This window comes from Equus caballus, chromosome 4 (genome assembly GCF_041296265.1).
Source record: "Equus caballus isolate H_3958 breed thoroughbred chromosome 4, TB-T2T, whole genome shotgun sequence".
Classification (NCBI taxonomy): domain Eukaryota; kingdom Metazoa; phylum Chordata; class Mammalia; order Perissodactyla; family Equidae; genus Equus; species Equus caballus.
In genome coordinates this window covers 13,966,230-13,984,839 of record NC_091687.1, presented here as the reverse complement: position 1 = coordinate 13,984,839, position 18,610 = coordinate 13,966,230, and the positions used below count along the sequence as shown (strand labels likewise).

At 41.4% G+C, this 18,610-nt stretch overlaps 1 long non-coding RNA gene across 1 annotated transcript; it reads right to left on the bottom strand.

Annotated features, from left to right (window-relative positions):
• Positions 1-8,224: 8,224 nt before the first annotated feature.
• Positions 8,225-18,247, bottom strand: LOC138923882 (uncharacterized). The gene is made up of 2 exons (XR_011438112.1): positions 14,722-18,247; positions 8,225-8,890 (listed from the first exon to the last, which is right to left on the bottom strand). It is a non-coding gene; the product is annotated as an uncharacterized lncRNA (long non-coding RNA).
• Between the last annotated feature and the right edge of the window lie 363 nt (positions 18,248-18,610).

Here is an 18,610-nt window from a genome sequence, read left to right as displayed (position 1 = left end):
ATTTTAATTTCTTTATCAGTCATTTATGTTAATGGTTTTTGAGTCTTGATTAAAAAATATTTTTCTACTTTCTTTTATATTTTATTTTTTGTATTGTGATAACATTGGTTTATATTATATTAATTTCAGGTGTACATCATTATATTTCAATTTCTGTGTAGATTACATCACGTTCACCACCCAAAGACTAATTACCATCCATTGCCACTCACATGTGCCCTGAAGCCCCTTTTGCCCTCTTTCCTCCTCCTTTTTAAATTTTAATTTATTTATTTACTTATTTTTATTTACTTATTTTTCGTACTTTAAAATCAGAAACATAGTGCCATATTTTCTGCTGAAAGTTTTAAAGGTATGCCTTTTATGTACTTTTCATGTTGGTCATTAATTCATTACATTTTATGTATAGTATGAGAGAGAAATCAATTTCAATTTTTCATGTGGATAAGCCAATTATCTCAGCATCACTTATTGGCAAATCTACCCTTCTCCCACTGATGGGCAATTCCATGTCTGTCATATGTTGTTTTCTTATATGCATTGATCTATTTCTAGACTCTTTATTTTGTTGCCTCGGTCACTATGTTTAATTCTGCATCGAAAACTTACTTTAAAAATTAGCATTCCGGGGGCTGGCCCAGTGGCGTACGGGTTAATTTTGCATGTGCCACTTCGGCAGCCTGGGGTTCACCGGTTCGAATCTTCAGTGCGTACCTGGCACCACTTATCAACCCATGCTGTGGCAGGCGTCCCACATATGAAACAGAGGAAGATGGGCAGAGATGTTAGCTCAGGGTCAATCTTCCTCTGCAAAAAGAGGAGGTTTGGCAGTGAATGTTAGCTCAGGGCTAATCTTCCTTAAAAAAAAAAAAATTAGCATTCTGGGAAAGTCAAAACAATAGAGACAGAAGTCAGATAAGCAGTTGCCAGAGGCTGGGAATGAGGGAAGGGACTGACGACAAGGAGACACAGGGAATTTTGGGGGGAGGCAAAGGAGACATTCTATATCTTTTTATTTTTTTCTGCTTTCTCTCCCCAAATCCCCTCGGTACGTAGTTGTATATCTTAGTTGCTGGTCCTTCTAGTTGTGGTCTATATCTTGATCATGGTGATTATATGACTATATATGTTTGCCAAATCTCAGAACGGAACAACTAAAAAGGCTGAATTTTACTGGATATAAGTTTTACCTCATTAACCAACTTATAAAATTTTCCAGAATTTCCAAAATAATAATTTGATTTTTTTTCAAAAATGGCTTCATTCTTCTTGGGTTTTTGCTTTTCTGTATAAATTTTAGAATCCTATTTTGACGGGTTTCACTGAAAATAAACCTGTTGGGATTTTGATTGGAATTACATTGAATCTATAGATAAATTTTCAGGATGTGACATATCATCCATGAAAACAGTATATTTCTCCATTTAGTTTTCTTATTTAATGTCATTTCATAATTAAATATCCCAAATATTTTAATATTCTAAATATCTAAATATTAAATGTTAAAATATTCTTTACAAAGCTGGGCTAGACTTTTAAGCTGTTGTCTCTTGTTCCAATCCCATCCTTCCATAGTCTGCCATATGATGCTGGGTTGGGCCTCTGCAAACCGTAGTTCTCCTTTCCCAAATGGCTTCTTATTAGGTTCTGCAATAAGGATACTGGAGGGAGGGCGGAAGACAAGAGGAGGAGGAAGCACCTTGACCTTTGCTCTGCTGCCCTTGTCAGTCTCGCTCTAGCAATGGGTCTTCATCATGGTGGGAGCAGGTGGTTCCAGTTTCCAGCTTTGCTCTTGGCTCTCAGATCCAATATAATTGACTCCCATTAGAGGTATAATCAACACCTGGGTGGTGCCCCCTTCTCAGGGCCCTGAGCTGCATTCTGTGGGACCCCTTTTCAAAGATTCTCAGGCACCAACACCAGCCAAGCAGCTCCCTCTGACTGGGGTATAGAAATCAATGACTTAGGTCTGTTGATCTTATATCTATGTATCTTGCTCTACTCTCTTAGTTCTTAAGATTTGCATGTAGATTCTTTTGAATTTTCTATGTAGACAATCATATCATATACAAAAAAATGACAATTTTGTTTCTTGTTGCCTATTCCTTATGCTTTTCTCTTTTTTCCCCCTCTTACTCTGCCGGATAGGTCTCCAGTATAATGAGGGATAACAATGGTCTTAGTAGATATCCTTGTTTTATTCTGGGTTTTACAAGCAAAACTTCTAATGTTTCAGCATTAATAATTATATTTCCTGTAAGGGGTTTTGTAGGCATCATTTATCATGTTAAATAAATTCACTTATATTCATAACTTGATAATTTTTTTTAACATGAATGAGTGTTGAACTTATCAAAAGCCTTTACAAATGTATTGAGATGATCACATTTTGTTAAAACCTTCTTCTTGAAGTGAATTATACTTATAGATTGTTTTAATGTTAAACCATCTTTGCATTCTGGGAATAATTTATCTCACTTCGCTGTGTTGTATTATTTATTTTGTACATCACTAGATTCTATTTACTATTAGTTGTTTAGGATTTTTGTGTCTATGTTTATGAGTGATATTAGATTATAAATTTTTCTTTCTCATAATGCCATTTTCTGCACTTGGTATCAAAATTAATTGGGGAATGTTCCCTCTTTTTGATTCTTTGGAACGTTTGTATAAGATTGAAAAGATCTGTTCTTTGAAGATTTTGTAGAACTTGACTAAAACCATCTGAGATTGACGTTTTTGTGGGAAGACTTTTAGTTTCTTTAATAGTTATAGAAATATTCAGGTTTTCTATTTCACCTTGAGGTAGTTTTGGTTAAGTTATAGTACTCAAGATATTTGTTTATTTTGTCTACATTTTAAAATGTGTTGGCTTAAATTTGTTCGTAGGATTATTTCCCTCTTTCTCTTTCATTCCTAATTTTATTTGTGCTTCTCTCTCTCTCTCTCTCTTTCTCCGTCTCTCTTTTCTTGATCCATCTTGTTACAAATTTGTCAGTTTTATAGGAATGCACTGCAATTCAGCTTTGATCTCAGTATTTGACCAAAATATGCGATTAAATTTCTGCTCCAATCCAGGCCTTTAGAGACCTAACTAGCCACATGCCTGTTTCGATATCATTTGTACTCTTCTGAATTTGTGCACAATCAGTGATTATTTAGTTGCGTGGGTTCAAAACCATAATAATAATAATAATAATAATAATATAGCAAACATTTATAAAATTTTCATCATTTTTTCACTTTTTGAAAGGTGAACATAATGAACCCAGGTCATCTTAGATGAGTAGGAGCCAAAAATGTCCCAATTTCCAGCCAACAAAACCATTTGTATCATTACATTCTCTCTGTATTGAAACTTGGGAACATGCAAAGAGTTGAAATTTCAGAAAAATCCCCAGATCTCAGATTCTTTAGCAAGCAAATTTGACTTTCTAAAACTCTTGCTTCTATTTCTGTCATAGCTGGTATTTTTTGGACATATCAGCCAGAATTTCCCCTTGTCCTAAGGAGCACACTGGATGCTTATTTTCAGAAGTCTTTCTATCTTTATCATTGTCATCATCATCAATAGTTAACTCTCATGTGGCATTTACTATGTATGAGACACTGTTCTAAGCATTTTGGATTTATTAAATCATTTAATTCTTACAACAAATTATGATGTAGATATGATTATTATTCCCAGTTTCTAAATAAGTAAACAGAGGCACAGAAGGTAAAATAACTTACTCACGGGTCACAGGTGAATAAGTGATGCAGCCAGGATTTGAACCCAAACCATCTTCTTCTGGAGTTCCTGCCCTTGATAGTGACCCTGATTAATTGCCACCTGGCACGCCTGACCCAGGTACCTCTGGTACCTAGTGCCAATATGCCTGAGGAGGGCCAAGAATTCCTCATAGTGATTGTATGTTCATAAACCATATTCTTGGGCAAACATATATACTCGTGATCAGAAATGGATTTTCTCCCTTCCAGGAGTCTGTATTGGAAAAAGAGGAGGTGGTCGAGATGACTCTACTGCAAGTTTCAAGTGTCTATTAATGGTCTATCTGCAGATGAGCTCAAGGCAAATGGGGGTTTCAGATGACCAATCCCATTAAAATATGCAAGAGAGAAGTGAAGCTCAACTCAGGGCTCACTATTTTTTGAAATCTCCCTGTAGAATAGAATGAGCAGTGGCAAGGAATGTCGCACACTGGTTCCCATGTGCAGCTGAAATGCTGGGTACTGCAAAGGAGCCAAGAATCTTCTAGGATTCTGAAGGGGCACAACAGTCTGCCTCAAGAGCCTAAGGGTCGACATGTGTACACTGCCACATTTCTTTCCCACAGCAACCTATGAAGTAGGCAGATTAAGCAGGAGACAAGGTCTATGACTTTATGAGGTCCTAGAAATCCACTGCTTTGGAGGGACTGGGACTGGATGCCTTGGAATTCTTATTCAAAATGTTTTGGGAGAGGTAGAGTGTAGAGAAGAAGGATGAGGACTTTCCGGAACGTTTAACTGTAACACCCAACCATTAAAGTTCTAGTCTTTTAGGAATTATGGGTCCATTAGTTTATAGATCTTCCTGAGAAACAACAGCTCTTCCCCAGTCCCATAGGTCCCCTCACCTTGGAAATGGGGAGGAAGAGTTGGGCTAGCTGCTCTGGCGTTAACAGATGCCTATCTACATGCGTCCATGCGCACACACACACACACACACACACACACACACAGTGCTTTCCTTACTCTCAGCCAGAGACTTCCTTCCTTGAATTAAAAACCTGAGACTTGGAGTTGAGATTCTTATATAAAAATTTTGTCACAAAGGTAGGATGGGAAGTGGGGGAAAGCGGTGTTGCAGAAGCCAAGAAAAGACAGAATTTTATAATTTCTAAGAGGCTGGCCAAAATCCACTATAGCCAAGTTTCTGCTTGGACATGTCCTGAATATAGGACAGTGGCTTTGGCAGTGAGAACGGGGTGACTTCTGACCCAGGCATTCTAGTGGAGGACCCAGGGCAAAGTCAGACGGCGCCCTATGGGAGAGTGAAAGTGGATCCACTGTGTGTAGGTTTCATTCACTCAGTCGAAACTGAGAACAAGAGTTTACCAGGAAAACAATAAGAAGGAAGGGAATTTCAACACTTGAACAAAGGTGTGGAGGCACGTGAGGGACCTTTTCCTCTTTTTATTTTTTAAAGTGGAGATTTTTTTTGTCATTGACTTAATACGAACTTAATATTCTCTCTTTCTTGGGAATAATCACTTTTTAAACCTTATTTTTAATTATGGAATAAGAGTAATAAGACAGGAAAAAAATTCTAGAGCCCCTGAAATTACTCTTTGTTGCTGGTCACTTATTCTGCTAACCTTGACCTCAGGCGCATCATTACGAATTACTGTAGCATGGCATGGAGAAAAAATATTTCCCAGTAAAGGATGCGTGTATCATTAGCATTTCATTTGAATATATCCTTATGCTATGTAGTCTCGTTCCCTTTCAAGAGTGTTTGTGGTGAGGCTTCACTCATGATCTGTGGTCCAGCTTTGTCCAAACAGCAATTCAGAGGGTAGAAAAATGGGATGAAGTGTTAACTCCCTTGGCCACCTATTCTAAACTGTTATGAGAAAAGCAAAGGCCAGGAAGAGGTGTCAAAGTAGCAGGTTTTCTAAATTGCCATCAAAGACAGTTCACAAATACGCCTCACCAGGAGGAGCTCCATCGTCTTCCTGTAGGTTCCTCCCTCCCAGTGACAGCCAGCGGAAGAAACCCGGCAACGTGGCTGTCCATTTGCCCGGATTGTCCAAGTCAGTGGGACACACAGCAGATCTGCATCACTCAAGCCTCAGTCCATTGTTTTTGTTTATAACCCTGAGATCACCCCTCAAACCCCCTCTAAGCTTGGTCTCTGCCCTATCTTGGGTCAGGGGGGAGTCTCTTCATTATGAGTGGCTTGCCTCATGAAGCCAGAATCTGTAAAGAAAAAACAGCCCTGAGGGAGACATGTCGAGCTTAAATAGTGTGGTGAACTTTCAGCCATTTGATGAATTCTGACCATATCCTAATTAGTCCTAAGTATACTTGAGACATCTTTTTCCTCTTTCTGTCACTCAACCACGTCGTTTTTTTTTTTTTTTGAGGAAGGTCAGCCCTGAGCTAACATCTGCTGCCAATCCTCCTCTTTTGGCTGAGGAAGACTGGCCCTGAGCTGACATCCGTGCCCATCTTCCTCTACTTTATGTGTCAGATGCCTGCCACGGCATGGCTTGCCAAGCGGTGCCATGTGCACACCCGGGATCCGAACCAGCTGACCCCGGGCTGCCAAAGCAGAACATAGGCACTTAACCTCTGTGCCACCGGACCGGCCCCCATGTCATCTTTATATTTATCTTGCTGATAAATATACAAGAAGGATACTTAAAATCCTCCAGGTGTGTATATCATATAAGACACACAAGATCTTCCTCCTCTTTATAAAGCTTCTTACTACATACAACTGTAGCCTTACGGGTATTTATACATTTCATACAAATTATTGTTTTTATTCTGACACAATAGGTTTCCGTTTAGAAGATGCCTATCTTTGTTTCCTTATAATCTTTTCTCATTTTTCAGATGTAGCACTTCCACAAAACGCCTTATTTAACTATTCGGTGGGGAAGTGGTAATGTTTAACCCTCTTGAAACATCTCTGGGTCAGACCTCAGCACCCGTGGTACCAGAAGAAACAAGTGAAGGTGGTTGACCGTTGTGGGATGTAATTCCCTACAGACCGTGGCTTTCCTTTGTCTCAAGGCACAGCAGCCTAATTGCCATGCTGAGAACACCTTCTCAACTCCAGCTGGGCTCGAGAACTTTGCAGAAGATGACTTTCCACTGCCCGCAGGAGCAACCGGAGCAGCCGAAGCAGCCTGGGCCTTGCTTTGAAAAAATCTTGACATGATTGCTGTTTCCAAAACAGCTTTCCATTTCGTCACATTCTCTGACATCCTTCTGGAAGAGCCTGACAATCTGGGGTGCTCTCTTTTGTCTTCTTAGCCTCATGAAGGGTTGGGATAAAAGCCTGAAGGCTTTGCCTCTGAAAGAGTTAAAACAATCTATAGGGCAGAACATCAAATCTCACTGCCTTTCCCTGACAAACCAGGCAAAAAAAATCAAAGCAATAAGAAGGAAGGGAAAAGGAAATGTCAGTGTTAGTAAATCAGCCAGGTCCTATACAATAATCCTCTTAAATCCATCTCTCAAGGTGGAAGGACCCCTCTTATCAGAGTTTCCAGTGAAATCTATACCAAGGTCTGTCAATCGTCTCATTGTTGATAATCCGCATTTAGTCCTGTTTATCTGGATTTCAGGATCATCCGAAGGAAATGATCTGCCAGTACAATTATAGGAGTACTTAGTAATTTTATCCCTTTACTCATTAATATTAATTAGTGCTTGGAGGGGAAAGAGGACAGGGAACGGCTTCTCATATCCAAGCTAATTAACTTTGTCTAGCTTGTATGAAAGTGAGAAAGCACTTTATTAAGAACCATAAGGTAAGTGCTCAAGGGACTTTTATTTTCTGCTTAGGCTAAACAGTGATGACATTTGGCTCTTTGTGAGCATCTAGGAATTGCCAGCAAGAATAAAAGGATTCCTACTGGAGAGAAAGACTGCAGTATGTTTTCCAAAGCATCCACTCATTGGGTGGTAACACAGACTGGACGTTTTTATGCTATTCCAGAAAATGAAGGGTGGCTTCTAAGCCCCACATTGAGGACATGATAATATTACAAATGACAAGGGGAAATGAGGGAACAGAAACACTTGTTACTTCTCTTTTAGTAATACAGGCCGGTGAGTTCTCCATCTGTACTGAAGCAGTGAGTTTAAACATTTTTTAATCTAAGGCCAAAAATGTATTTGGTTTCCAGTTAATATCAGGAATAACTTTTTTTTAACTGAAGATTTCGTTAGGCATATTCCCTATCCTTTATGAATAAAACACAGTAAGAAATACGTAAGGGTTAATAGCAATTAGAAGCTAAGTATTCCACACATCTTTTACGATAATGTTCATTGATTCATTTGTCCTTTTGACAAACTTGATTGAATACCTACTGTGTACATATATTGAGCTCTAAAACTTTAGAAATATACAAAACTAAGAAAATAAGCTATCCTAGTTTTTCCTCACGTTTATGCTCTATGTTAGTCCACGTCCTTTGAGAAATAGACACCAAGACAGGACTAAACGTATGAGGATTTTATTGGGTGATAATATTGACAGAAATTGGAGAGGGAGCTGGGAGAAGCCAGGGGAGCCATCAGACCACATTGCGAGCCTGCCCCCCAATGAAGGAGAGAGGGAGGGAATCCTGGGTGGGAAGCGTTTCAGACCCCCCCATGCAGCGAGCATAAGAAGATTCAGCAGCACTGTCATTGTCGGGGGTCCTTGAGAAACAATTGTTTATCAGGCGAGTCCCGTGTCTCCCCAAAGTGAGCCTGCTTCAGTGTCCCTGCTGCCCCCCGGTTCCGCCTGGGAACAGCCCTGGGAGGCATGACTTTGGCTCAGGCACAGCAATGAATTTCAGAACAAGTCCCTGGGCTCTTGGTCAATTATGCTCCTTGTGCTTAGAGGCTGCGAGATGCAGTGTCACGGCTGCCACAGGCTCTGCTCACATCTTTCTTGAAACATTACCTATTTTAATTCATCTTCCTGACTGAGAGTAAAAAATAGAATCTTATTTGTGGTCAGATCATAAGACAAGATGTTAATTTTCTGTTTTGTAGAACCAGATTTTGGAAGCTTTACCGTGAAATCCCCAAAATATCTAATTCTTCAGTCCAAGATCTAAAGATATTTGTGGTTTGTATATTTGGTGCTTGATTCCAACCTGACGGCAATGAAATGTATCTGCAAAAAAAGAGCAAAGCTTTAAATCTTTCATAACTGGAAAACATGCAAAATAAAGACTACGGAGGAAAGCTTCAGTGATAGTCTAATCATACTTTTATTTCTGCTAAGCATCTCGAGCTGGTATCATGGAATTGATATCAAAGTTGATACCTTTCTGTTATTGAAATCAAGGTCATTGTGAGTCTGAAGCATCTTCAAGCTTTGTTGATATCGTTTCCTTCATGATGGCAGTCTAATTTTAGGCATTGAGTTTATTGACCTTTGGCTGGTTTGGCGCTTGATTTTCTGTTGTTGCCCTTTGCTTGCAATAATTCTCTCTTCTCAAATGGCCTGACTGGTCTAAGTATTTGTTTATATTTTAAGCACTTCTGAAATAGAAGTTTTGAAGGCTGTGTCATATGGTGGAAAGACCATAGTCTTTGAGGTCAAGCAGACTGTATTCGGGTCTCACCTCTGCCACTTATTCACCGCATGACGTTAGACAAGCTGATGAACCTTTCTGAACTTGATTCCTCCTCTGTAATTTAGGGACAACAATCCTTACCTTGTATGTTGCCGTGGGAAAGAAATGAGGCAGCCACACAAGTTGACCCTGAAGTTCCCCATCGGGACTGTTGTGTTACCCAGAGTTTTTGCCTCCTTCCCACCTGGGATCACTGGAGATGCGGAGATCCCAAGCATGGCCAGCCAAATTGCCTAGGTGTCAGCGCAGCCCCTCAGCAGCTGGTTGCACAATGCCTGAGCAGACAGAACCATAACCCCTTGGCTTCCCAGGGTCTTGTGTTCTTGCCAGTCCTCCTTCAGCATATGTGTCAAGCACTACCCCGTCCTCTCAGGCCCACCACAATCCCAAGATTATAACAGTGGGAGGGAGTGTTGTCTGAAAAGGTCCAGGAGTATAGGAAGCAAGGCCCTTGAGGTCCCACTCACCTGACCTTGACCAATCCGTGGTCTACAGTCTCTGGGTCCCAGCAATGAAGTGTCTACGGGTGGCGTGATCCCTTCCCTTGTCTGGTTTCTCATTCTTCTTCTTCTATAAGCGCTTCCTCAGTCAAGGCTTCATATCCTTCATCTCCTGCTCTTAAAATGCTGATCACCCCACTCTATTAACCACATTCTCTAATTTCCTGCTTTTCCACACCTCGATCTCGTACCTGCACAGGCAGAGGGTCCTGACAGTGCTGGGCACGTGCGTCACAGGGGCTTAGGAGTGCCCTTCTCCTGGCTTCCAGCCTCTCAGAAGAAGCTGTGCAATCCTGTGTGGCCTGAGCGCGACAGCTCTGCCATGCTCATAATACGTCCCTGTGTGAGATTCTCCTGCAAGCTGTTTGGTTTCTGAGACCGGTTGTGTTGGATATTCCTCAGAGACTCTAAAAGACAGAACTTTTGCTGAAATTTTTTTTAAAGTTCTTTTCTTGCATCTGCAGAGGGATAGTTTTGTGTGGTTAGTTGTCAATGTGTTTGCATTTTCCTCTGTGAAGTCACAGAAAGAAAATACCTGCTGAGCAAGGGGATGCTTCTCGTTTGCACAGATTACTCAGCCTGGGGTCTGTAGGGACTCTGTAGGTTGGGTGTTTGTTATATGCCTGCTGCTTGTTTGGTTCCCTCGACTTTTTGTATCTAACAGAACACTGTCTCAGATGCAATGAGGGGCCTGGTGAGTCGAGGGGCTTCAAAGCGCTGGGGGAGGTGGCAACATCTCCATGCTCACGATGACCTGCACAGCCCAAGGGTTATTACTGATAGGGAGAGAGTTGAATGTTGAGGGCCAGGACTAGGGTGAGCTAAGTAAACACTCGCCTTGGGTGCAAAGTTTGTAAATAATATTTTAACCCGATATTTTTGAAAACTCCAAGTGGATGCAAAAAAATCCATCGTGAACAAAATGTCAAAATTTGAAACGAAGAGAGGGTCCATAATAGTGTTGTGCCAAGCCGTGTCGCAGCCAGCAGCAAAAGGAAAAGCCAGCGATACCGATTGTGTCTTTATTTAAAATTTTTATATCTGATTCATCATGGATATTTTGTATTCATTGATTTTTCAGAAAATTACGTTAAATTACTATTGCTCTTCACTAGTGGGTCTCTTATTACCCCTTAAACTTTGCGCCCAAGCCTAGTGCCTTGCTGGACTCAACGGAGTTCCAACCTTGCTAAGAGTGCTCATTTAGCTGCCTTTCATCTTTCATTTTGCTTCCTTCCATCTCCTGCCTACTGGTAGAAGGTGGTTATGGGCCAAGAGCCACAAAACTACCATATATCATGAACTGTATTGAGGATGTTTAATATTAATTTGCATGTGATTTATTTTTGGCCTTGTAAACCAATCGTCTGTTCTACCAGAAATTGTTCAGGAGAAAATTGAATCATACCAGGGTAAATTGGGAATGAAAAAAATACACGATTTTTTTAAAATAGATTTTGAAACTATAAACCTTCAGGGTGTTTTAAAATAATGACCTTATTTCTCACTGCAACACATTTTCTAAGTGGAGCGATACGCATTCGTTTGGGGGATTATTGCGTGGTGGTGACTCTGAGGCACGTGTCAAACTCTCACCCTGGGTGTCACCATCAGGAGGCAGCCTATGAGTGTAGAGCAGCTGGTAGGAAGCACGTGCTTCTCCCTGTGCCTCACACTAGTGTCATAAGGTAGGATGGCACGTGGGGGAAGTGCACGGGGTTCACACCCAGAAGACATTGATTCCTTGTCATTTATTACCCGAGTGAGCTTCAACTTCTCTAAGTCTTGATTAAATACATCCTTTCAACAGAAATAACTAGATTCTCCCCAGGATGGTTGGAAAGAACAAATCAAATCACAGGGGAAGGAGCTTGGTAAACCGCCAAAGGGCTCTATGAAGAAAACAAGTTCTTGCCTTGATCGATGCTCAACCACAGGGCTGATGAGGCTCTGTTGCGAGCTGAGGTTGAATTCCCTGCTAGGAGCCGAGGGAGCATCTGCCAGCTCGGTTGCATTTGCAGTTGTAGTAAGTTCTTCTAAAACACACTAACCGTATGAAGTGATGGCGAAAGGAAATCCTTAGAGGTCTTCAGTGAAAAGTTGTTGCTTATAAAATGCAAAGTAATCATAAAGAGTAGCTTCAACTAAGCTTCCCGAGAAAGATATGCAGACTTCAAAGGAACTCTAGCTAATTGCACAAGATTTTCATTGATGAGGCAGTGTGAAAATAGGAACAAAAAGTGGAAAATGCTCCAGGGAGAAGATAATTGTTTCTTCAGGAAATGCAATAGTTGAACCATTCCTGGAACCAAAGAGCCAATGCATCTTAACTAATTGGATTGGCAATTGCTCATCTTGACTTTAAAAGTGTCCTAGCTATTGGAGGCTGGAATAGTCTCTTAATACATCTAATTGGAAAACCAAGGAGATAAAATTATCCTATAGGATTTTCATCTGTCAGATAAGTAGACACCATTTTTGCAGAGTAATTAATTTTTAAAACCCCTCAATTCAGACAATACCGGATTGCTGATTTCATTGTCCGTGTATGGTCAGTGAGTGAGTAATGTACAAAAGCCTGGTCTTTCATTAAGCTGATGGCATTGCCTTGTGTCAAGGGAAAAATGTTCATTCTTTATTCACAGCACAATAACATGTGTTATGTTTGAACACGAAGTTAGAGATGGATCAACTCCTACGTGTCAAGGTCCTTGATTGGCATTAGTTCAATCTTTGGAGAACCTCAAAGCCTCAGAAAAACTCTCCAATGAAACTGTCACAGCCATGAAGGAGAAAGTAGCCAGGGACTTCCTTCTCCTATGCACTCCTCCCAAATCCCAAAAATGCAGGTCCTTGCAGTGAAGGGTTTATTTGGTGTTATGTAGTGGTCAGGCCTCCTAAAGTATTGGCCAATAATAAACTAAAATCTTGGTGGATGAGGCTATTTTTAAATGACATTGCTTATCAGGCAGCATTTTAAAAATTTAAGTATCATATAGAACCCATTAAGGGCAAGTAACAGATATCCATTATTGATTTAAATTATTTCAATTGTGCTGTTACTTAAAATACAACAAATATTGTGATGCGTTGAGGATGCTGGGTTGCTTGGGTAATGAGCAAGCAGAGACTGGGGGTCTCTCTTCTCCCCTGCAGCCAGCAGCTCCCTTCCCCTGACAGCAGGGCCTGGGCTGCCCTTGCAGACCCCTCTGCAGACACTGGCACCCACATCCTGACTGCTGGTCTGATTATCCTCACTGACAAGCCTGCATTCACGTACTTGCCATGTAGAAAGGAGGACCCACATGGGGAGAGTCCCTCCATGGGACACAAGCTCCATCATGTGTCATTCAAATTGCCCTGGTCCGGGCTTTCCTCTCCATGGGGCGATGGGAAGATGGCAGACCCCATGTCTTCTCACTTATTAATCCATCCTTGTTAGTTTTTTCTTTCCTCAGTAAAGCCTATTCCTCATCTCTTTCCTTGTGGACTTTGTCCCAGACTCTGATAGATGACAGATGGAGACTGTTGGGATGCAGTTTTTATGACAAATGTGAAACTAGGTATAAACGTCCTATGAGTTTGGCTCTTATGAAGCCAGAAAACTGAAATCTTATTTTACTTGATTTTATTTTTTTCGAGGAAGATTAGCCCTGAGCTAACTACTGCCAATATTCCTCTTTTTGCTGAGGAAGACTTGCCCTGAGCTAAGATCTGTGCCCATCTTTCTCTACCTTATATGTGAGACACCTACCACAGCATGGCTTTTGCCAAGCGGTGCCATATCTGTACCGGGGATACGAACCCACGAACCCTGGGCTGCCGAGAATCGGAACATGCGAACTTAACTTCTGCGCCACTGGGCCGGCCCCCTGACATTTTAAAATTAATTGCAGAGGTCTGCCTGGTGGACCAGTGGTCAAGTTCATGCTCTCTGCTTTGGCAGCCTGGGATTCGCTAGTTTGGATCCTGGGTGTGGACCTCCACACTGCTCATCAAGATATGCTGTGGTGGCGCCCTACGTAGAAGAACTAGAAGGACTTACACTAGGCTATACAATGATGTACTGGGGCTTTGGGGAGAGAGAAAAAGGCAGCAAAATATGAAACTTTAAAAAATAAATAAACAACTACAAGTGTAAAACATCATATTAATGACATTAATGATTATTAATGATAATTGATGTTGTCTTGGTAAAACTAAATCATCCAAGTTGGGTTTAATAAAAGAAAGGAGGAGCCTTAGTTTCAGTTGTAGATTAATCCATGTCTATATTTTAACTTGAATGATACTAATTTTAGAGAATGCCTGTTTGGATACGTTTGATCAGCAATGTGATATTAATAACTTCAAGCCTTTTTCAGTAAACAGACCTCCTATTTAGCTAAAATTCTGCTAGTAAGCAATCCTTGAGTGCTGTTTTGAAGAGACGTCATGTAGAAACTTGTAAAGCTGACTAGTTCATCTGAAAATTAAGTGAGGGTTGTGATGTTTTTGAATCTACAATAAATAGGTGTCCAATCCAATTATTTCTGGAATTGGAAATAGAAAAAAGTCTTCACTGTAATTCCAGTGGTTGCTGCTAATGGGTTGTTTGAAGTCAGTACAGAGCAAGATGGACTGGACTGTATGCCACACGCCCGCCTGGGATTGGGACACGGGCGACTGCTGAGCTGGTGCAGGCCCTCTGAGTGTTAGGAACTTGATACCACGTGCTGTGTGAGCACTCACATCTCCACCACTGTTCTCTATTTAAAACACAATGAAACTTTCACTTAGTGAGTTATACGTGATTTGGCCTGTATTCCGCTCCTTCATACCCTTCACTCACTCATTCATCCATCAAACACTTAGTAAGCTCATACCACGGGCCAGGCACTGTTCTAGGCAACTACACACATCAGTGAAGAAGACAGACAAGATCCTCATCTTCACGGAGCTCACACTCTAGCAGAGGGAGACAGAAAACAAGAGTTACATTAATAAGTACCATTTATAGTGTGTTTGAAAATAAGTCATTGAAAAAAAGAGAAGCAGAAGAGGGTTCAGGGAGTTCCAGGCCCAGGATGGGCCAGGTTGCAGGGTGAGAATGGAGAAAACGTCTGGAGAATGAAGGAGCCAGCAGAGCTGATATCAGGGGAGGAGCCGTCCAGGCAGATGGAAGGGCAGGGCAAATCCTCCCGGTGGGAACGTGCCTGGTTTGTGCAGGAAACGGGGAAGTCAGTGTGCTGCACGCGGGTCAGTTAGGGGCGCTGGCAGGAGATGAGGGGGCGAAGTAGGAGGAAGATTTTAAACCCCAGGAAATCACTGCAGGTGCTTTGGCGTGTACTCTGTGGAATCAGGAGCCGCTGCGGCATTTTGAGCAAAGCATGACATGATCTGACTTGTAGTTTAGAAGCATCTCTTGGGAAGGATGGAGCTGCCTTCAACCGGAGTGGGGAAGCAGCAGGTACCCAGGTCTGGGGGTGAGGAGAGATAAGGAGATCAGGTCTGACCTGATTAACTTTAGGACATCTGGTAAGCATCAAGGTGAAGGAGAAGTTGGGTACAAGAGTCCAGAGTTTGGAGCAGAGATAGAAATTTAGGAGTCGGTGAGTGTATAGATGGCCTTAGAGCCAAAGGACTGAATGAATGATAGACAAGGGAGTGGATGAAGCTGGAGAAAAACAGAGGACCAAGGATCAGGACCTGGGACCCTCACAGCATGGAGGACACATTCACTGAAATCCTGCAGGAGGTCTCCGGAGAAAATTATCGGCCTGATGGTCCAAACTCCCAACATAGGCACACTGTTCCAAGCTATCGTTAAAGCACAGACATAACTTATGTTCTGCCGGAGAACTCACAGACCCCGTGATACATCTGTGGACCCTCACTGAAGAAATCTTGTCCCACAGAACTGAGTCATAAACAAGATGTTTCTTCAAATTGAGACGTAATGTGATTCTATAATCATGCTCATGATTGACTTGCTCCAGAAAAGTGATTTTCACATTTACGCCCTTGTTCTACTTTATTCGAACTTATACTCAATATTCTACACCATAGAAAAAGTGGAAAATTTAGAAGTGGGAGTTGAAAAAATAAAGAGTTGTAATATTTTCCTTTCACACCCCACTGGATATATCCCACTTGCCTTGGGGCTCCCCAGCCTGGAGCAGTGGTGTTCATTGAGGTTCACACGTCCTGGACTTGTGTGAAAACTTCCCAAGGGAATCAAATTCAGGCTTCAAGGTTCATATGAACTCTTTCCCGATACTGAATGGCCTGGGAACTCACCTGTGCTACCAATACTTTCTTGCATCCCCATCAGGACTTCCTTTCATGCATCTTACCAAAGATTCGCAGATCTGGAATCTGACTCTGGTACAGTGGCTCAAAGTATCAAAATCTCTAGGGCTCCAAGCAGAGGCACAATTGTAAATATCATTTGGGAAAGTCACCTTTAATGAAGGCCTCACAAGTTCCCTCCAACACATCTTATTAAGAGCTGCATTTCTAATAAAATTTTCTTTTTATGTTTAAAAATTACTGTCACAATTCGCTGTATGGTTAAGGTATTTTGATCTATAGTAATTCCTCCACTTAAAATAGAAGTTTTAACTTTAGAGATTTTTAATCAGAGAAGATTAAAAATAAATTTTAATTCATAGACATGTTTTTGTTTCAAAGAAATTTGTAGCGTAAAGAATAAAAGATTTGTAAGCATAAAAATTGTATTGGATACAATTCTATGGGGCAAGTGTGATAAAAATATGATTTTAAGAGGGAAATGATTGATATAAATTTTCTGGCTGGTAAAGAAGAAATGTTCATGTATTTTAAATATGGATGATGTTGGGTATCAAATTGTAATAGTGTTCATATCCATTTTCCATAGCATATTCATCACAGCAATGTAACAGTTTTATTTTAAAATGTCAACATATACAATATGTCAGAAATCACATCCTTTGCAACTATGTAAGATGAAAAAGTTTTAGATATCATCTTAAAAATATAAAAGAAAATACATCCTTTTCAAACTCTATTCAACGGTCAATGTAAGTTTCAAATTTCACAGTGACTTGACAACTACGACAGTTTCAATGAGACCTACATCCAGAAATCTCATCAGAAATGGAAAACTAAGTTCTTCAGAAGCGGAAGAAGCAATCTGGAGTCAGCAAATTCTTTCTTTTGTAAGCTTCATTCCTACTGTTACTGACCCAAAAACCTTGATAAGAAGTGATAACAAATCTTATTCCTTGACTGTGGAAGACAGCGAAGGGTATCTCTCATATTTAACCCTTAACTCCAGTGATGGTCATGGTCCAGATGCATTTCCTACAATGAGCAGAGGTTTGTGAAATTTGTTGTCAATGAGTCACTACAGATAGTATTAACTCAGTGGCTTTGCACTCCCCCTTCACAAGGCCGTGAAACTCTGAGTGTGATAGGCAGCCCTAGTGAAGTACAGTTGCAATATGAAGGTTCTTCCATATTGACATCTTGCTGCCGCTGCCGCCCTCCCGCCCCAATTTTCACCTCTCCTGCCACTGGTTTTCAAACTTTGCTGGCTATGGTTGCCTCAGCAACTTCCTTGTCTGTTCCCCTTACCCCTTCATTTTGCATGAGAAGGGGGGTATTGGTTTCTTTTTCTCACTGTCATTATCTCCTCCCTTCTCCTCTACCACTTCTCCATTTTCTCCTCACTCCCAGTCCCCTTCCTGATCTCTTCCTCTTCTCCTGGCCAGCCTCTGACTTCTGCCATCACCAATATCTTTGTGCTGAGCTGCTGTGGGCAGGTGGACGGGAGAAGAGGGAGAGAGGTGTGCATAAAGGAAGCAAACAGTGTGGCTTCCTCACCCTGGACAAGACTCTGAACTGACCCTGGGAATGGGGTACATGACTTGTGCTTCCATCTCCTCTTCTCTCCCTGGGGACTGTGGCATTAGATGTTCATCTCCATTAGATGTTAGGATGAAAGAGAAAGAAAGGGATGACATGGTCCAAACATGAAAGCACACAGAGGTTGTAGTGGGAAAGAACATCCCATGACCCTTAACAAAAAATATTTGTTAACATGGTACATTGACTAGGCGATGCACATTGACTAGGTCTGTGATAGGGACGCTTAGGAAATGGAAAAGTTCCATATAGAAAGGAGAACACTCAAGGGAGAAGGCACGATAGCTTGAACATTGGTTAGAGGGCCAACATTCTTGAGCATGAGTGTGATTAGAATGGGAAATGTATCTCCTACTGGCTTGGGGAAACAGGTCCAGGTCATTGCAGGTGTGACATGAGGGAGGAAAGTGCCCTGCCTACCACAGGAGGTGCAAGTGCACAGAGCATTCTTGATTGGCTTTTCCTAGCACTGGGCATGCCTTGGGAGAGGGACCTGGTTTTCATGAAAGTGTGTTATCGGGCCCTTTATCTCATCTCTAGCTTCATTTTAAGAAAGTTTAAGCATATTGTGCAGACACGTTTATTCAGGCTAAGTCATGATGCAGGATTCCTCTGGACTTTCCTGAAAATAGGCTAGTATCTCAGATCCTTTTCCACATGTCCCGTGGAAAGTGCTCTCAAAAATTCACCTCATAGGGTATTATGTTAAGTGAAACAAGCCAGATAGAGAAAGACAATCTCTGTATGACTCCACTCATATGTGGAAGTCAAACATGTAGACAGAGAACAGATTAGTGGCTACCAGGGGAAAGGGGGTTGGGGGGTGGGCACAAAGGGTGAAGGGTGCACCTACAACATGACTGA